Source organism: Podarcis filfolensis (genome assembly GCF_964270895.1).
Source record: "Podarcis filfolensis genome assembly, chromosome: 6".
In the NCBI taxonomy this organism is placed as follows: domain Eukaryota; kingdom Metazoa; phylum Chordata; class Lepidosauria; order Squamata; family Lacertidae; genus Podarcis; species Podarcis filfolensis.
The window spans coordinates 72,599,089-72,616,086 of NC_139609.1; the positions used below are offsets into that span (position 1 = coordinate 72,599,089).

At 44.0% G+C, this 16,998-nt stretch overlaps 1 protein-coding gene across 16 annotated transcripts in view; it reads right to left on the reverse strand.

The window, feature by feature from the left end:
• The window catches only part of EPB41L1 (erythrocyte membrane protein band 4.1 like 1), a 170,711-nt gene that overhangs the window by 72,495 nt on the left and 81,218 nt on the right, over positions 1 to 16,998 (reverse strand). For 2 of the 16 annotated variants that reach the window (XM_083618299.1, XM_083618296.1), the window contains exon 1: positions 11,997 to 12,233. The exons of 11 other annotated variants lie outside the window; for them this stretch is intronic. The gene's annotated coding sequence lies outside the window, so the exon portion shown is untranslated. Of the gene's footprint in view, positions 1 to 11,996; positions 12,234 to 16,998 lie in introns of those variants that run through there. 3 more of the 16 variants (XM_083618288.1, XM_083618289.1, XM_083618291.1) reach the window with 3 other exon arrangements.

The window sequence follows — 16,998 nt, forward strand, 5'->3', positions numbered from 1 at the left end:
CTGCAAAAAAAATTATAAAGCAAAGATGAGAGATTCATTCCAGTGACAGGAAGAATTTGCCCCACACAATGTAGTAGGAGTGGGGTTTGTATTTATTTTCAAGGAAAGCAAGAACAGTAAACAAATAGGGGTTTAATTTCCCTCCCAGATGAAGTGCCCCTCCCTTGAATGAGAAAGAATAGCCTATGTCTCTCCCACTCGCCCCATCTGGTCTGCCTAGGCAGCACCAAGATGTTTTCAGCTCTTTCTATCGGTCCCAAGTCCCCACATACCGAGCCCAGCCTGCAGTGCTTAGGCTCCCTCTCCTTCTCCCTCCAGCCATCACCATGATCAACTTCTTTCATTAATAATGTCTGGTTTTTATCAGCTCCGCTCGCCCCAGGCTTAGCCCATAATACACTAAAAGGGAGCCAGGCATTGGCAGCTGGCAGGTCCTGGCGAGACAAGGAACCGCAAAACACGGACAAACAACTCTCCTCACAGCTCTCTGCACACACAGAGCAGGGTTACAGTCCCAGCTAAGAAGAGCTTGGTTGGTTCTTTATGTCCTTTTCTTTAAAAAGTGCATTATTATAATGATACCATCTGCCTAAATTGCAGAGGAAACCTCTCTATGCAAAATAAACAGGAGATTAAAAACAAAAACAAAAACCCCAGAGGAGTCTTGAGACATCTATGGATGCTTCTGCCACAATAAGCAAGCCATCCTTAAACAAGAAATTTATTGTGGCATGAGCTTTCAGAGATTCTTAACTTTTGTTAGTTTCTCTCTCTTTTTTTTGCAGAGTCACAAAACTCTACTTATGTTACTAACATGGATGCCCTTCTCAATGAAAAAGAGGACTGCACAATCTGCCATTTAAGTGTGCAACCCAGTTAACAGAATTCCAGAAATTCCAGACATCTCAAACATTTTGCCATGTTACCACTAACCCACACTGTCGTCAGGCAAACAGAGAAATCAGTACAGACTGCAAAGAATACCGAATGACCCATACACTGTCTTTTAAGCTACAAATCAAAGTCAGCACAGCTACTGGATAGCCCACTTGGAAAACATGGTATCATTGTTACATTGCCATTATTCGGATTGGCTAGGATTCCAATGCTTCTCTTGATCTGGTTTGCTCTAAAAGGCACAGTTTACTATAAACCTGCCATCTTGTACTCTCTCAACACATCAAATCATAAATAAAGTCAACGTACTAAAGAAACAGATATGAAAAGGTTTTAAAACTTTACAGACATTAAGTCTATGGCTTTTGGCTCACAGAATATACAATGATAACCAAACGGCCTAAGGTGGTTTCACAATGCTGAAATGCAGACAGTCTATAATATCGCATCAATGAATTCTTTACTTTACAAAATTTTAAAATCTTGTCATACTATATCACAGAAATACATGATGTTTCTATAGTACCTCGACTTATTGTATTCGTTTGACTCTAACACTTTTTGGGGGACTTTTCTGTGATGGTACCCTGGTTGTGAAATACTCTCCCCAGAGAAACTCATTTGAAACCTATATCCAGTGGTTTTTATTTTTCCAGGCTTTCTAGCTTAAAGAACATGCTTCAGTGTTTTACAGATCTATGGCACTTTGCTGTTTTCATTCTGACACTGTCCATATTGGGGTTAAAATAATAATAAACTTCTCAGATAACTTTATTAATGGCTGGGTGGTATCAAAATGCTTTCTGCATCATGCTCTCGGCTAGCCCTATGGCAATATGAGGAGCCAACGTAAATGACACCGTTGCATATTCAGTGTTTCGAAGCAGAACAGTGCGGCTTTAACATTTTCAAATCTCTGTCGAGATTTGACATCCCTGAGAAACTGTATTCAGATTTGCACGCCATATTGCCACACATAACAACAGTAACAGTGCTATCAGTAAACAGCATGTCATAGCAACAGCTGAACACGGCACATGAACTTAGTACCGTAGATTCTGGCATATAAGACAATTTTTTAACCCTGGAAAATCCTCTAAAAAGTCGGGGGTCGTCTTATACGCTGGGTATGGGTTCGCTGGGCAGCGGCAGTGAGCGGTGGGCTCCACACCGGGAGGAAGCTGCCTGGCAAAGCTGCCCAGCGATGCTAAGCCAGCTTCGCTGGGCGGCTTTCTCCCGGCACGGAGCCTGCTGCCCAGTGAAACTGCCGCATATAAGACTGGGCATATAAGTCGACTCCCCAAATTGGCAGCTGACAATTTGGGGGGTCGTCTTATATGTCCAGTCACCTAATACGCTGGAATCTATGGTAGTTTTATGCTGTCTCACAGCCTGCTGCACATGATCTTGCCTGGAAGGTTTAAAATGAGCAGGGCTCATCCTCAACACTGAAAACTGAAAACTGGAGGGTCCAAACCTCCACTGCCTTGTTGGATATCTTTGGGAGAAGAAAGGGCTGAGGAGTAAACTCTACACAAATCTGGAGTAGAGTCCCGAAGGATGGTCCCTTGTACGCCTCCTTTTAGCAACTCCTGCAGCCAAGCCAGTGCCAAATGTATTGGTCTGCTTTCATTTGGACCACATCAGTGAGGCAGAGAGAGTTTTTTCTTTCTTTCTTCTGGTTGCCCAAGACCAAATTCCCCCCAAAATTTTCAAGGAGGCGCATGCCAGGCCCCCTCAATATTCCATGGCCTGCAGTGGACCCTGTCAGGCCTTCCGCGACAGGCTACACTGGGCCTCCTCATGCCACGTAGTGATACATGCACATGCTAGCCCCCCAAAAAACAACTTGGGCAGAAAAAACTTGTGTGTGATGCACACTGCCCAGGCTTGCATCCCAGGCATATCATTTTGGTGCTGCTGATGCAGTGGTTTGACTTCACCCCCAGAGGCACAACCCATTGCCTCTTGAAACAGACATATGCCCTCATATGCCCACTTTGATTAAGTGGATAGAAGCTTTAGTCCCGACAAACACCTGGGCACCCAAGACTGAAGAACACTGCTCTAGCCCATGGAAGGTTATGCCAAAAAGAGTTTGTTGGCTTACAACAAACAAACAAACAACAATAACAACAGCAATTTATTATTTTTACCCCGCCCAGCTGGCTGGGTTTCCCCAGCCACTCTGGGTGACTCCCAACCGAATATTAAAAACACGATCAAACATCAAACATTAAAAACTTCCCTAAACATGGCTGCCTTCAGATGTCAGACAGTTGCTTATTTCCTTGACATCTGATGGGAGAGCGTTCCACAGGGAGGGCACCACTACCGAGAAGGCCCTCTGCCTGTTCCCCTATAACCTCACTTCTCACACTGAGAGAACTGCCAGAAGGCCCTCGCAGCTGGACCTCAGTGTCTAGGCTGAATGATGGGGGTGGAGATGCTCCTTCAGGTATACTGGGCTGAGGCCATTCAGGGCTTTAAAGGCCAGCACCAACAATTTTAATTGTGCTTGGAAACGTACTTAAGGTGCCACATGATTTTTTGTCACTTTGATTCGGTCCTGAGCCTCTCAGGATCAAATGCCCCTCTCCTCTTCATTCTGAGTGAAAGACACTTCTGATGCCAGAGTTTTTTCTGTGGCTGTTTCTGGAGTTAATACCAATGCATCCCATTGCACGTGTCTGTCTGTCTGTCTGTCTGTCTGTCTGTCTCTCTCTCTCTCTCTCTCCGTGTGTGTGTGTGTGTGTGTGTGTGTGTGTGTGTGTGTGGTGGCAGCACTTCTCATGCTTCTTCGCTTGTCTGGGCCACCTCACAATGCAATTGCACAAGACTCTGTAAGCAAGTATAAAGCAGGATGCAGATACTGCTTCAGAGAACCTGTCATCAGGGTACTTTCACGTTCTTTTAGCCAGGCAAGAAAGAGGAAGCAAAATAGTTGCTCTCCTTGGATGGACAGCCAAATCAGTCTGTAAACTTGGTGAAAATAAATCACCATGGCTGGATTTATGGATTTGTGTGGCTTATGTCTATGAGATAGATGGCCCAAACCTGTGAGTCAGAAATCTCTCAGGAGAAGTGTGATCTGCTGCTGCTGAAGCAGAACCCTATCCAAATGCAGATCCCTACACCTCTCTCTTCAATTACTATTAATAGGTCTGATTAAAGAACTCAGTCAGTCATGAGTTTTAATTGGTTCCGCAACTGAATTTGCATAACATAGCACATGAATAAAGCTACAGTTCTGGAGGAGGAGGAGGAGGAGGAGGAGGAAAAAGGTTTTTGTGGTTTTAGGTGATATGTGTACCATTTACATCATGGTTAGGCAAACTGAGGCCTGGGGGCTGGATCCAGCCCAATCACCTTCTCAATCCGGCCCGTGGACGGTCCGGGAATCAGCGTGTTTTTACATGAGTAGAATGTGTCCTTTTATTTAAAATGCATCTCTGGGTTACTTGTGGGGCCTGCCTGGTGTTTTTACATGAGTAAAATGTGTGCTTTTATTTAAAATGCATCTCTGGGTTATTTGTGGGGCATAGGAATTCATTAATAATAATAATAATAATAATAATAATAATAATAATAATAATAATAATCCGGCCCCCCACAAAGTCTGAGGGACAGTGGACCGGCCCCCTGCTGAAAAAGTTTGCTGACCCCAGATTTAGATGATGCTTTCTAGTCACTGCAGACTACAACTCCTATCAGCCCCAAACCAGCAAAATCCGCAGCAAGGGATGATGGGAGTTGATTTAGATGATGCACATATAGCAGGCACCACTGTGGAGAAGGAAGACTTCTTGTTTTCGAGAGGAGAAATTTCTCTTCTAAGGTGTCATCTGCTACACATGGTTTCTGTAAGTACTTGTGTTTCAAACAATTTACACTTTTTTTAAAAAAAGTGTTGGATGAGGGGTGGTGAGCCTACGGCCTTCCAAATGGTGTTCGACTCCAAATCCCATCATCCCTGACCATTGGCAATGCTGGCTGGAGCTGATGGGAGGTGGAGTCCAACAGCATCCGAAGCGCCACAAGTTCCCCATCCTCACTTTAAAGTCAAGCACACTGATTAATTGCCTGAATTTAGTTCAGGCCAGATTGCAACCAGCCAGGTGGCACCTCTAAGGCCATCACTTGTGATTCATGTGCTGAATAAAAAAGCTGTAAGAAAAAGTTGGGTTGAAGATCTAAATACATTTACCTGGACAGTGTGGGACACGGTATTGTACTGTCAAATATGATCACAACCCTGAAGACAGCAAGAGCAAAGCAACTCCTTCTACAATCTGTTCAGCGTCCACTTCAGGCAGCAACCAAGTGACAACACCAAAATAATGAATGAATGAATGAATGAGACTAGTTACCTATCTACTCCGGTTTAGGAAGCATTCTTGGTACCTCCTGAACTTATGTTGCCCCTCCAAAGAAGCTAGTCCAATAAAAAGGTATAATCTTACCCACTTTGCACCTCTGATTCTTTATGCATACCAGAGTTCTAAAGTTAAGAATATCACAGCTCATACTTTTTTTAGTCACTACACAATACCCTTCAGTATCTATCACACTACTTCAGTACAAATGTGCACCTATTGCTGCAGATGAAATGACACCTGTTCTATAAGACTACACTTTTCACCAGTAAGTCTTGCTTTATGGCAGCATGCCTCATACCGGTGCTGTTATTATGTTCCAGCAGTTTTACTGCAGTGTTTGCAGCACTTGGATTCAGGTCATACATACACACGTTGCTTTCAGGCATCAGTAAATTGCTGCATCATCATTTCAGAGACACAAGAATTCTGAGCTTGGCTCAACAAGCAGAGGAGGAGAGAGAGAGAAAGAAGTTGAGAAGAAAAGGCATGTTTCTTGAAGCAAATCCCATTGTTTTCAAGGAGGGATACTCTCAAACCAATATATGTAGGATTGCACCATAATAATAATAATAATAATAATAATAATAATAATAATAATAAATGCATGCCTCAGATCTTTGCAAGGAGTTTTAAAATTGATGCACAATCAGTAGCTAATCTCAGGAGAGCCCCAGACCATTTCTGCTGTTATTTCAGCACACCACCAGAAGCACAGCCACATGTTATTTCAGACATAAAATGGGGACCTTGCGTTCAAATTCTCACCTTGCCTATGTGCTGGCCAAATTTGCCTTGAGTTTTCTGCATTAAGTAAATTTATAGCTCTACAGTCATTGTCCAGCATGCATTAACAAGTGGAATACTGGGTCCTAGGAGAGCTGACCAACACAAAAGTATTCACTTGGCCTTCCAATCTAAACCATTACATGCTTGCTCCTTCCCCAACCCAGTGAGATGCAGGAAGACAACATGCTGAGATGACCCAAAATGCCCCTCCTTGATTATTGCAAGGGCCATGGGAACAGCATGGGCTGCCAATTCACCAACAGCAAGCATGCCACTAACTGATTATTCTCACGGCAGTCTGCCCTGTGGCTCGTCCCACATAGGCGCTATGAAGTTCCAAGGCACATGCAACCAGCTGTCTTGTGTCTCTTAGAGAGGAGCTTTCTGGAGGCGGGTCAGGCTTAAACAGATTCGGAAAAATAAATGAGACAGCCAGCGCCAGCAGGAAAAGAGAAGCCAAAAGGAGTGGGGAGACTGGCTCAAACTGTAAGCCATGCATGCTAACAAGAAGCCCAAAGTCCACGTTCTCCCTGCATCATCCAGCTGAGCCAGACAGATGCAGACTGGGCTTAGCCAGCTTTGCAAAACAGCACTGAGTAGTGGCAAACACTGTTTAGGACCAACACTAGTCTAGGCATATACCAATGCCCATTGACAAAGGTTGCATTCAGGCTGACAGAGGCTGCCCAACTGAACCAGCAGGCAATCAACGGGGCACTGTCCCTTTCTCCTGCTGCAGCCTCAGCCCAGGGCATGTGCCATATAAGGCTAAGAGGTAAAGCATTCAGTACAAAGAACCTGCTTCAGATGTCAGCATCACTTTAGACAGGCCTACATAGATGGAGATGTCTGTTGGCAAAACTGCTGTGAACATTCTCCAGTTAATAAAAATGGTGGCTTGTCTGCCAGGGAGACTACAGTGGCAAGGATTTCCTATGCACAGAAATGGAAGGAGAGAAAACCCTCAAAGGAAGAATGGCTGATGAAAATCTTGGAATATACAGAGATGGCAAAACAGACAGCACTGATAAAAAATACAAATCTAGAATCCTTTTAAAAAGACTGGAAACCCTTTCTGGTCTATGTACCCATATGTCAAACGTAAGAAAACATCAGAATATATTCTAAAAACATGTTAAGAGAGGACGAAATTAGGTAAGACAGAAACATAAAACACAATTGTATGTAATTTGGGTTATAAACATTGATATTGGTTGAGCGAGAAGTTACTAGTTCTGTTGAATTGGAATATAACTGTTGAGTAACAAATGTAACTTTCTATATGGGAAAAAGAATAAGATATTATAAAAAAAGAAAACGATGGTCAAAAGGCCCTATGGAATCCATCTCTGTGGTTCAGGCTTACTCTCCCTAGCAGACAAGCCACCATTTTTATTAACTGGGGAATGTTCACAGCAGTTTTGCCAACTATGCTGGGTTCACATCACCGTGACAGCTGGTAGGGTAGGGTTCACACTTCATTCTCCTCTGAAATCACTGGGCATGGTGGAAATAAATAATAATAATAATAATTTATTTACACCCTGCCCATCTGGCTGGGTTCCCCCAGCCACTCAGGGCAGCTTACAGTGCATATAAAAACATAATAAAACGTCAAACATTAAACCTTCCCGAAACACGTCTGCCTTCTAGAAGTTGGGTAGTTCTTTATCTCCTTGACATCTGTTGGGAGGGCGTTCCACAGGGAGGGCGGTAGGAAGGAGTGGAAGGTGTGCTGCTCCCTTAACTTAAAGAGTTTGGAGCATGGAGAGAATTTAACACCCGATTGCTGCAAGTGCCAGCCCCGAACCTAAGCACAATCGTACTATAAAAAAATAAGGAGATGTGTTAGGGTTTGTGTAGGGCTCCTGAGAAGAACTGGTGTTTGCAAAGCAGTCTGTACCACCAAGTCCTGAACCAGAATGCTGCTATATATAGCACCCAAGGTTGGTGGGAGAGGTTTGGCCTTGGATACTTTTAGCACTCACAACCGGGCCTCTGCCATTGTTAGGTGTGAAATCAGGTCAACTCCAAAGGACTGGAAGCTGACTAAGGCCATCCTCTGATCCATGTTCCATTTCCATACAACTCCACAGCTGCAATGAAGAAAGTCAGGTGAAGGGTCTCCCACTGCGGAATAAAGACCAAACTTGGTAAGGCAAGTAAAATATTTGTGATTGCCCTCTCCTGACATTTTTTAATGGAAGGGAGAAAAAAGGTACTTATATGTTTTACCCTGTTGGGCAAATTACAGCTGGCAGGGATTTCAACTGGGGAAGGGGTGAATGGAAGAAAGGCTTAATCCCATCCCCTTCTCATGGGCATCATCCAGATTATCCTGTCACCTGCCACTTTAGCATGCACATGCATATATATATATATATATATATATCGAGATCCAATCATAGATTTTCCTTCACATCATCCAATTTGTCTTCTGGAAGCCTGAAGACATCCTGGCTGAACACCATTTCATTTAGGGATCTCTTTAGACAGACAGCTAACCTGCAGCACAGCCCAGTGAAACAAACAAAACAAGCAATTATTGGCAAGGGGAAGTATTAGCTTGCACTGCAGCAAAAACAACAGACAGCCTTGTGGCATCTTAAGAAGACGACACAAATATATTATGACATTTATAAAATTTCTTCATCGTGAACACAGGGGCGGGGGGGAAGGAAAAGGTCCAGATATAGTAACTGCAGGATATTCATCCAGTTTAGTTACTGAGCCAGTTCCAAAGATCCAGAAAACTTCCTTTTAAACCCATTAATAGGACACAAATTGGATGCTGTGAATGAATGTAAAACTTGCACCTGCTGAAACATTCACCCAATGCTGTAGCTGGGGGGGGGGTTAGCCCCAGGTAAAGCCTCCACTGACGCTCCCAGCCTGTGTGTGTGTGCAAATGTGTGTGAGGTAGGTATCAAACTGGGTATTTGACCCGGGTGAAATAAAGCCTAGTTTTGCCCCTGGATTCACCTAGCCAGCCCCATCGCTGGGAGCCCTGAACAATAGGGTTTCTTCACTTCCACCACACCTCCTGCAAAATTGGTTTGGGAGTGGGCGAGGAGAACCCTCCGACCAGTTTGTGGGAGAAGAAAGCATCATTCCATCTGGCAAGCCGGAATGCCTGCGCAGACAGGACAATGGGAAGAACACAATGCTGAACTGCACCCATAAACTCCAAGCACCACACTCCACTCTTGTTTTTGGTTAGTATAATGGGCCCATCCATCTGCAAATTCAGGAATGGCATCAGCCAAGCAGCAGTTCTGAACTTTGTTCAACAGAAAGCAAACTTACTGCACTCTCTGATATGAATGATGTTTCGAAATGAAGGAAAGCTGCACTTTCCCCCAGAAGGTTAAGGGAGTGCTTAATTTTTGTTGGCTAACATCCGCATTTTATTTATTTACTGATTGACTGATTAGAATAATTTCTTTACTACTTTTCATTTAAAAAAACAAATCCCAAGGTGATTAGCAACAATAAAACAACAACAAAATTAATAAAGCATACAAATAAACCATCACAATTATAGAACTAGAGTGGCTAAAAACTGGCACTGATGGTCTGGCATTCCCTGTGCAAAAACAGTGGGTTTTTAGTGCATGACAGAAGCACACCACCACTGACTTACAGCAAAGAGCTCATTCCAAAGTATAGGTGCCACCTCCGAAAAGGCCTGCTTCTACATTGGTCCAATACAGAGTTCTGCAGGTTGCAGCCCAACAAAAAGGACTTCCTCCAAACATCTTAGTGAACAATTCTTAGACAACATTACAGAGGTCCTAATGTGCTGAAATTGACTCCTGTTTAACTGTTCCTTAGCCTTTAACCACAGGCTGACTCCTTTCCTTGTAGTATGTGGGTCACTGGTGAAAGGAACATATTTTCATGTTTCAACTCAAGATGCTTTCTTCCAGCTCAATAAATACTAATCCCCTTTGAAACTATTATCACATAACTTCTTCTGTTTGTAAGAACATAAAAGAGCCCTGCTGGAGCATGTCAGCGGCTCATCTAGTTAAACATGGTGGCCAGCCAGAGGCCTCTAGAAAGCTCATAAGTAGGATCTCAGTGCAACTGCACACTCCTCACTTGCAGTTCCCAGCAACTGGGATTGCAAATGGCAGTAGAACATAGCCATTCTGGCTAGTAGCCAGTGACTGCCTTAACCTCCATGAATTTGTCTAATTCTCCTTTAAGTTGGTGACCATCACTACATCTTGTGAGAGCGAGTTTCACAGTGATGATGTGTTGTACAAAGAGGTATGGGATAAAGTTGCCGCAAATATTGTAACTCATGCAAACACTCCTTTGAAAAATCTACTATGGATCAACACGGTCTCACCAGTGTCAGGGATGTCACAATAGAAGAGGAGGAGGACTACAGTAATCTGCTGCTGCTCCCTGCCCCACTCTTTGCCTGCCCTCCATTCCCCCCAGCTGTGGGGCAACAAAGGAGTTCTGTTTACTCTTGCAACTAGGGAGAGGAAGATGAGTGAAAGGACTAAGGGAGAAGCAGGCTAGGAAAAGCCACATCTCTATCCTCCGTCATAGCTGAGGGGCTGTCCCTTTAAATCAGGGATGGGGAATCTCTGGCCCATGGCCCGTTGCAGCCCTTAGAGGGCACCCATTTGGTGCTGAGGGTTCTGCTCCTTGCTCACAACCTAATTTTTTACTATGCCGCCATAGAGGGAAGGGGAAAGCAGCAAATTGCAGGTGTGGCCCACTTTTCCCTACTCTTGCCTTGACTTATTTATCCCACGGTTTTTCACATAGTGTTTGGTCATCCTGCTCAGGTTGCAAAGGCCAACAAGTCCCGAGTGAGGCTTTTTTGTGTGTCTGAAAGGATGGCAGGTGCGAGATCACTCCTGCAACAATGCTCCAAAAATGAGAGGAACCACCAAAAGCCATCATCCATCCCCCCACCCACTTCCTGCCATGCAGCTATTAAAAGCACAGGAGCTCCTTCCCAGACTAGGCACTGACAGAATTCTGTATTTTTGATGTAGCCAAAAGCAGAATCCTGGGGGCTTCAAAGGAGTGCAGCCTTGGAAGAGGCCATCTCCTCACAGATGCACCTTCAGGTGCTTACAACACAGCAGTGGCCCCAGCACTACTTTACAGCTTTATATGTAGCATCATGGTCAATCTAGGCTTTTCAAGGGAACATTTCATAAAGGGAAGGGCAGTGCCCTAATTATGGAAGAAAATGTAGAAGTTCTTTACTAGAACCCATAAATCTCACACCCGGACTCCTCCTGCTTTTAGCCAAATCATGCTCCCCTTTAGCCTCCTAAAAGCAGTAGGAAAGTGGGCAGGGGAGAAAAACAAAACCCTCCCCCCATCCTGCAAGTTTGGGAGGGCAACTGGAAATAGGGGAAAGGGCGTAGATCAATGGAAGACAATCTGTTTTCCCTGCAGAAGGTCCCAGGTTCAATCCCCGGCATCTCCAAGTAGGGCTGGAAGAGACTTCCTGCCAGAAATCCTGAAGAACCCCTGTAGACAATACTCAGCTAGATGGAACAATGGTCTGGTGCAGTCTAAGGCAGATTTCTACACTCCTAGCTCTCAGAGCATTTCCAGAATACAGCATATTATGCTAGGAGCCATTGGGAGCCGAGACAGCCTCTAGCATACCCTTCTAAAGAACCTGAATGCAAGAAACAGAAAACCAGCCCAGCCTTTATTGCTGCAAGGGCTTGAGGAGCTGCATTGCACAGGCTCAAGGTTACCATGGTGTGGGGGGCAACTCAAGAACTCCAACCCCAGATGTGTACAACTGTTTAGTCAAGGAGGCAGGCTGGCCTGAAAAGAAACAACGGGGCTTAGAAGCCGCCGGAGAAAGCCTACGTTACAAAAAAATGAGAGAAAGAAAGAGAGAGGGAAAACCACCCCCACCCCCCGCAGCTGAGCCGGTCCTACCTTTGAAAGGCTCCCCATCTCTGCTGCGCTGCTGCTCTCCACTGGGCTGCTGCTGTGTGCACAACACACTCCTTTCCGCAGAGCAACCTCTTCTAACTTTAACACCCCCACACATTGATTGATGCATACTGCAGTTGCTGCAAACCTCACAGTCCACAGCTGGGGGGTGGGGAGGAAGAGAAGAGTCTGGGATCCCCTCCCACATCGCCAGGCCAGAGCCACAGTGACGCCGCTGCCTCTCTCCGTGTTTCTCCCCCCCTCTCCCTCCCCCCCCCATGGGATTTCCCTCTTTTAACACAAATCTAGCAGATGGCTTTAGACTAATAGCAGAAATGCTTGTTAGGCACCCAGTGGTGTTCACTGAGCCGCCGCCTCTTCCCTCTGCGCCCCCGCCACTGCCTTCCGTCTCCCTTAGCTGTAAACATCTGGCTGATTTCAGGGAACAATCGCTGCTTGCTATCCTCCTGGTATCACACCTTGCTGCTGCAAAAAGCAAAGAGGGGAAAGGAGCCAGAGCGTTCCTTTTCTAGGCTTCAAATGGGTCCACATATCTCCACTGGTTTCAAGTCTTCACACTCATATTAAATTACCTTGACCAAATTAATAAAACAATTTTTGGATGTCAGAGCCATACATCTCAGATGCTGCCATTACATTTTGCCCAGATATATACTGGAACTAGAAGCCAAACAAAATGGCTATTCAATCGCTACCACCCGTGGAATGGCACCAAGGCAAGGGAGGACATTTTGGAAGCAAGGGAGACAACATGCAATGGAGGGACAGCTGTTGAAAATGGCCTTTGCTGCAACAGACTATTATGCCATAAATTAGGCGAAAAGAACCCTTTTTATCCTGGGGGACATGAATTGCCATCCTGAGATGATTTGGGCGTGGGGAGTTGGAATTGTAAAAAGTGAAATTAGAGGAAAGTGAAATGGAGAAAAGTACTTAACAGTGGCAATTCACAAAACAATTTTTTTTAAGGCACATACATCCTGGCATTGGTAAGCCAATTAACGCATATAATGTACTACAAATTATTTGTCTTGGTTCAGTCCACAAGTGACAGTACTGGAACTCTTGATCTTTTGTAATTCATCAGTTCTGAATTTTAGTTGTGCAGTCTATTCTATCATGCTTCACTGCCTCTTAAAAGTTGTTCTGACCATGTTTGGTGGTCTTTATTTCATGATCTTCCAATGTGCTGCATAATTCCAAGACACTGAAGGTTTAAGAAAAACATATTTTTTGCTAGTAGAACAGCAGCAATAAATGGCAAGAATGTTCAGCAGTAATGTCATTACGGGGAATGGTGTGGTTAAAGGAGCACATCAACTGTAATTCTCAGCAAGCACCATTAGTTCATCTATAGTAGCTGACAGAGAATTTCAAAGCACTTGCTAAAATAGAGATCTAGTTCACATGGGATTTTGAAGAAGAATTATGCTCACAGATAAAGAAATCCCAAAATATTATATTCCTCGTAGTCAACATGAGCACTCAAAATAGTGGAGGCTTGGAAATAGTGCTGTCTTTTGCTTTGCCAATTTTACCTCTGCCCTAATGATAAGCAGACTTGACTACTCCTAGACAAGGTGCTGCCCTTGGAAATTACTCTGAGACTTCAACTGATGGGAGCTGACCTCCCAGATGAATTGTTGTTGCATATCAAGAGAGGGAGAGATGAGGTGGCAGTGGGAAAGTGTCAATTCACCGGCTGAACTAATCCGGTGCTCCTGCTGGTGTATTTGCACCATGGCACCCGCTCTGCTGCTCTTCCTCTGCCCCTGCAAGTAAGTAGCAGTGATTGACCAATTGGGAGGTTGGGTAAACACCTCCACCGTACAATGCTGTCTGCCACTGCTTCAGGGGGAAGGCAACAGGCAGAACGTGCATGTATCATATATAATTAAGACAGGGAGACGTGTGTGTGCATGTGTTACACACACTGCAGTAAATAAGTAAAGAAAAAAGAAAAAAGCTTCCATTGTAGAAATCAACTTCTGCCAGTCAACTGATCTTTCCAGCAGATGTGCCTTCCATCTGTTCGTTACCAGGCAAAACACAAGAAAGAGTCTCTGCCCTCTCCCTCTGCTGCCCCACCAAATATTACCTGGATGCCCTTTCAACATTCAATTAGCTAGACAGTTACGAAGTAGCAAGGAATACGAGTGGCCATTAGGCAGTCCCCTCAAATAAGTCACATGTGACATTGCTGCAAACACCGTGGCTTGTAAGTAACCCCATAAACATGACAATGAGGCTATTCTTCCATTAGCAAGTAGTTATTAGTACATAAATAACGACTCCTTTAGTGGGGCCGCATGAGAATGTGCTGAAAACTCAATGCAATACAGAACATCCAAGAACAGCAGGATGGGAATGAGGTTTGCTCCCCATTTGTTTAGTCCTACTTCAGGCATCCCCCATCCCACCTGACACAATTAGGGTTGTGCAAGGAACTGAGGGGCACAGCTGGGCTTCCTGGTCCTGCCCCCTCTGTCACATCCTCATCACCTGATCCATGCACCTCTCATGTCTTGCAAGAACAACTTGCAGTGAGGAACTCGCAAGTGTGTAGGCTCCCTGTAGAATTTTTAACCCAGATCCTCCACCAATAGCTTGCCAGTTAGAGTTAGCTGCTATCTTCAACCATGTCACACACACAAAGAGATCTGAGTGTGGGTTCCTACCGCAGGTAAGATAAAATACACCATTCATTGATCTAATGGATACATCTCTTAATATTTAAAAGAGTCAACTTCCCCCAGGATTAATTGTAATAGTACTAATGGTCAACAAAAAGTGCAGAGTTATACACTGATCAACCTTTTATTTTTGCACAGTCAGTTGAATGGCTGCTTTGTGAAGGACTTGGCAATATGGCTATATGACACAGGGAAAAACAACCGTGATTGTGCAAGTTGATGCTAAAAGCTTTTACCTGAAGAATACTGTGAGAAGCTCATTACCCTTGAGGTTTTTTCAAGGGTAGGAAACCACACTTTTTAGCCACTGAGCATAAAGCAGGAAGCACAGATCTATGCACTGCTTTACTGACTATGTTTTGGTCAGTTTCTTCAACCAATGAGACACACAGACATATCTAAGCAAGAGTTTATTTAAGCTGCCCATACCAAACTGCAGAAATTTAGTACCCGGGAGCGCAACAAGTCACCTGAAAAAATTCACTCAGGACAGCACTACGGATATCACCAGAAACTCAACCAGCTGAAAATCTGATGGTTGTATACATGGTTGTATCAGTCATGCAGTCATGGGTCTTTATGATTTGGATCCCACATGAGTAAAGTCACATCCATACCATACATGTAAAGAACTCTAACACAATTCTAAGTCATAGATTTTTCCAAAGAATCCTGGGAATTATGGTTTGTTAAGGGTCTCCTAACAACTCTCAGGACCTTTAACAAACTACTAATCCCAAGATTCTTTGGAGGAAGCCATGACTGTTAAAAGTGGTATAAGAGTGCTTTAAGTGTAGGGTATTAATGTGAACTCTAATCAACCAGATGGGACTGCACCAAGTCCAACTGCTATGCCAAATAGGGGTGGGCAATATCTGGTTTTCAACATCACAATACATCACCAGCTAAATATCAAGATATCACAAGATATCACAATATATATCTGTGCCAGCAGAGGGCCTTGCTAGGCCTCCTCGAGAAGACAGAGGGTCCCACCGTACCTCCCCACAGCAGCAGAGGGCTTTGCCATGCCTTCTCCTGGTGGCAGAGGGTCTTGATGTACCTCCCAGCAGGAGACAAGGTGCCTGCAAATTATCTGCAAAGTATCTGTAAAGTATAGGTTCAGGGGACCTAACCCCTGGGAAACTGTTAAGTCTCCACATCTGTTCACCAGTATATTGCCTTGTTGAAACACTTATCACTATGTTATTTCAATGCTGGTATGGTGATTTATCTCACAGCCCTAAGGCCAAAGAGCAGAAATAATGGCAACAGAATGGGCATGGATGGTCATCTTGCTTGTTCATGTGGGATGCTGTCCCTGCCACCAATTAGAGCTGCATCGCTAAACCAACCATGGAAGAAGCTACCACAAAGGACATCATCATCGTCCCTCCTCCTTATGAGTTCACTAATCTTATTGAAACTCTGTTTGATTTCCCCAAAGCTCCTTGAAACTCTTTAGGCAAGATCCGGTGGCTGGCCTGCTTAAAACAATTTACCATTTGTGTATGTACCTAGTTATGATGCACTGGGGGACTTCTGGCCCTCTAGATGGTGTTGGACTAACTGGTAGCATGGCCAATGACCAATGTGAGTTGGAATCCAACAGAATATGGAGGGCTACAGCTTCTCCACTCCTGACCTAGAGTCTACCAAGCCATGAAATCTTCCTTCCAGTGCTTTTGTCATGAGATTTGTTGCAACTGTTTATATGATTCATTATATAAAGTCTAAGCCAGGGTCCATAACTAAGTTTGTAGATACAAAACTGAAAATGCCTATAAATATTTCACAGCTATTACCCATCACCTACAGATGCTGCACAGATATAGACACACACAATAAAATGAATGGTGTAGTCATCAGAAACTACACATCACTGACCAACTCTTGGAAATGTTAACAGCATGAGGATGGAAGTTAAAAATAGTCCTGGACAGACAGATTTGTGGGCAGAGGAAATTATTTAAAATTATAGAAGGGAAGCAAAAAAAAAAAAAATTACTCATTTCTTGAGAACCCATACAAATACACACAGCATATTAATTTCTACAAACCAATCTATAAGTGTGTTTAAGTGTTTGATAAGAACAACAAAAATATATGCATACTATGTAAAACAAAATCTGTAACCCACATGTAGTGCATGATTAATCTACCCCCCTGGAAATGGAAATAGATTTCCATCAGCAGAATCTCTCTCTTTCTCCTCAGCAGAATTTTGCATCCATGTTTCCAGAGCAGCTTAGCAAAATGGCTACATATTTTGCATTGATTTTCCTACATGA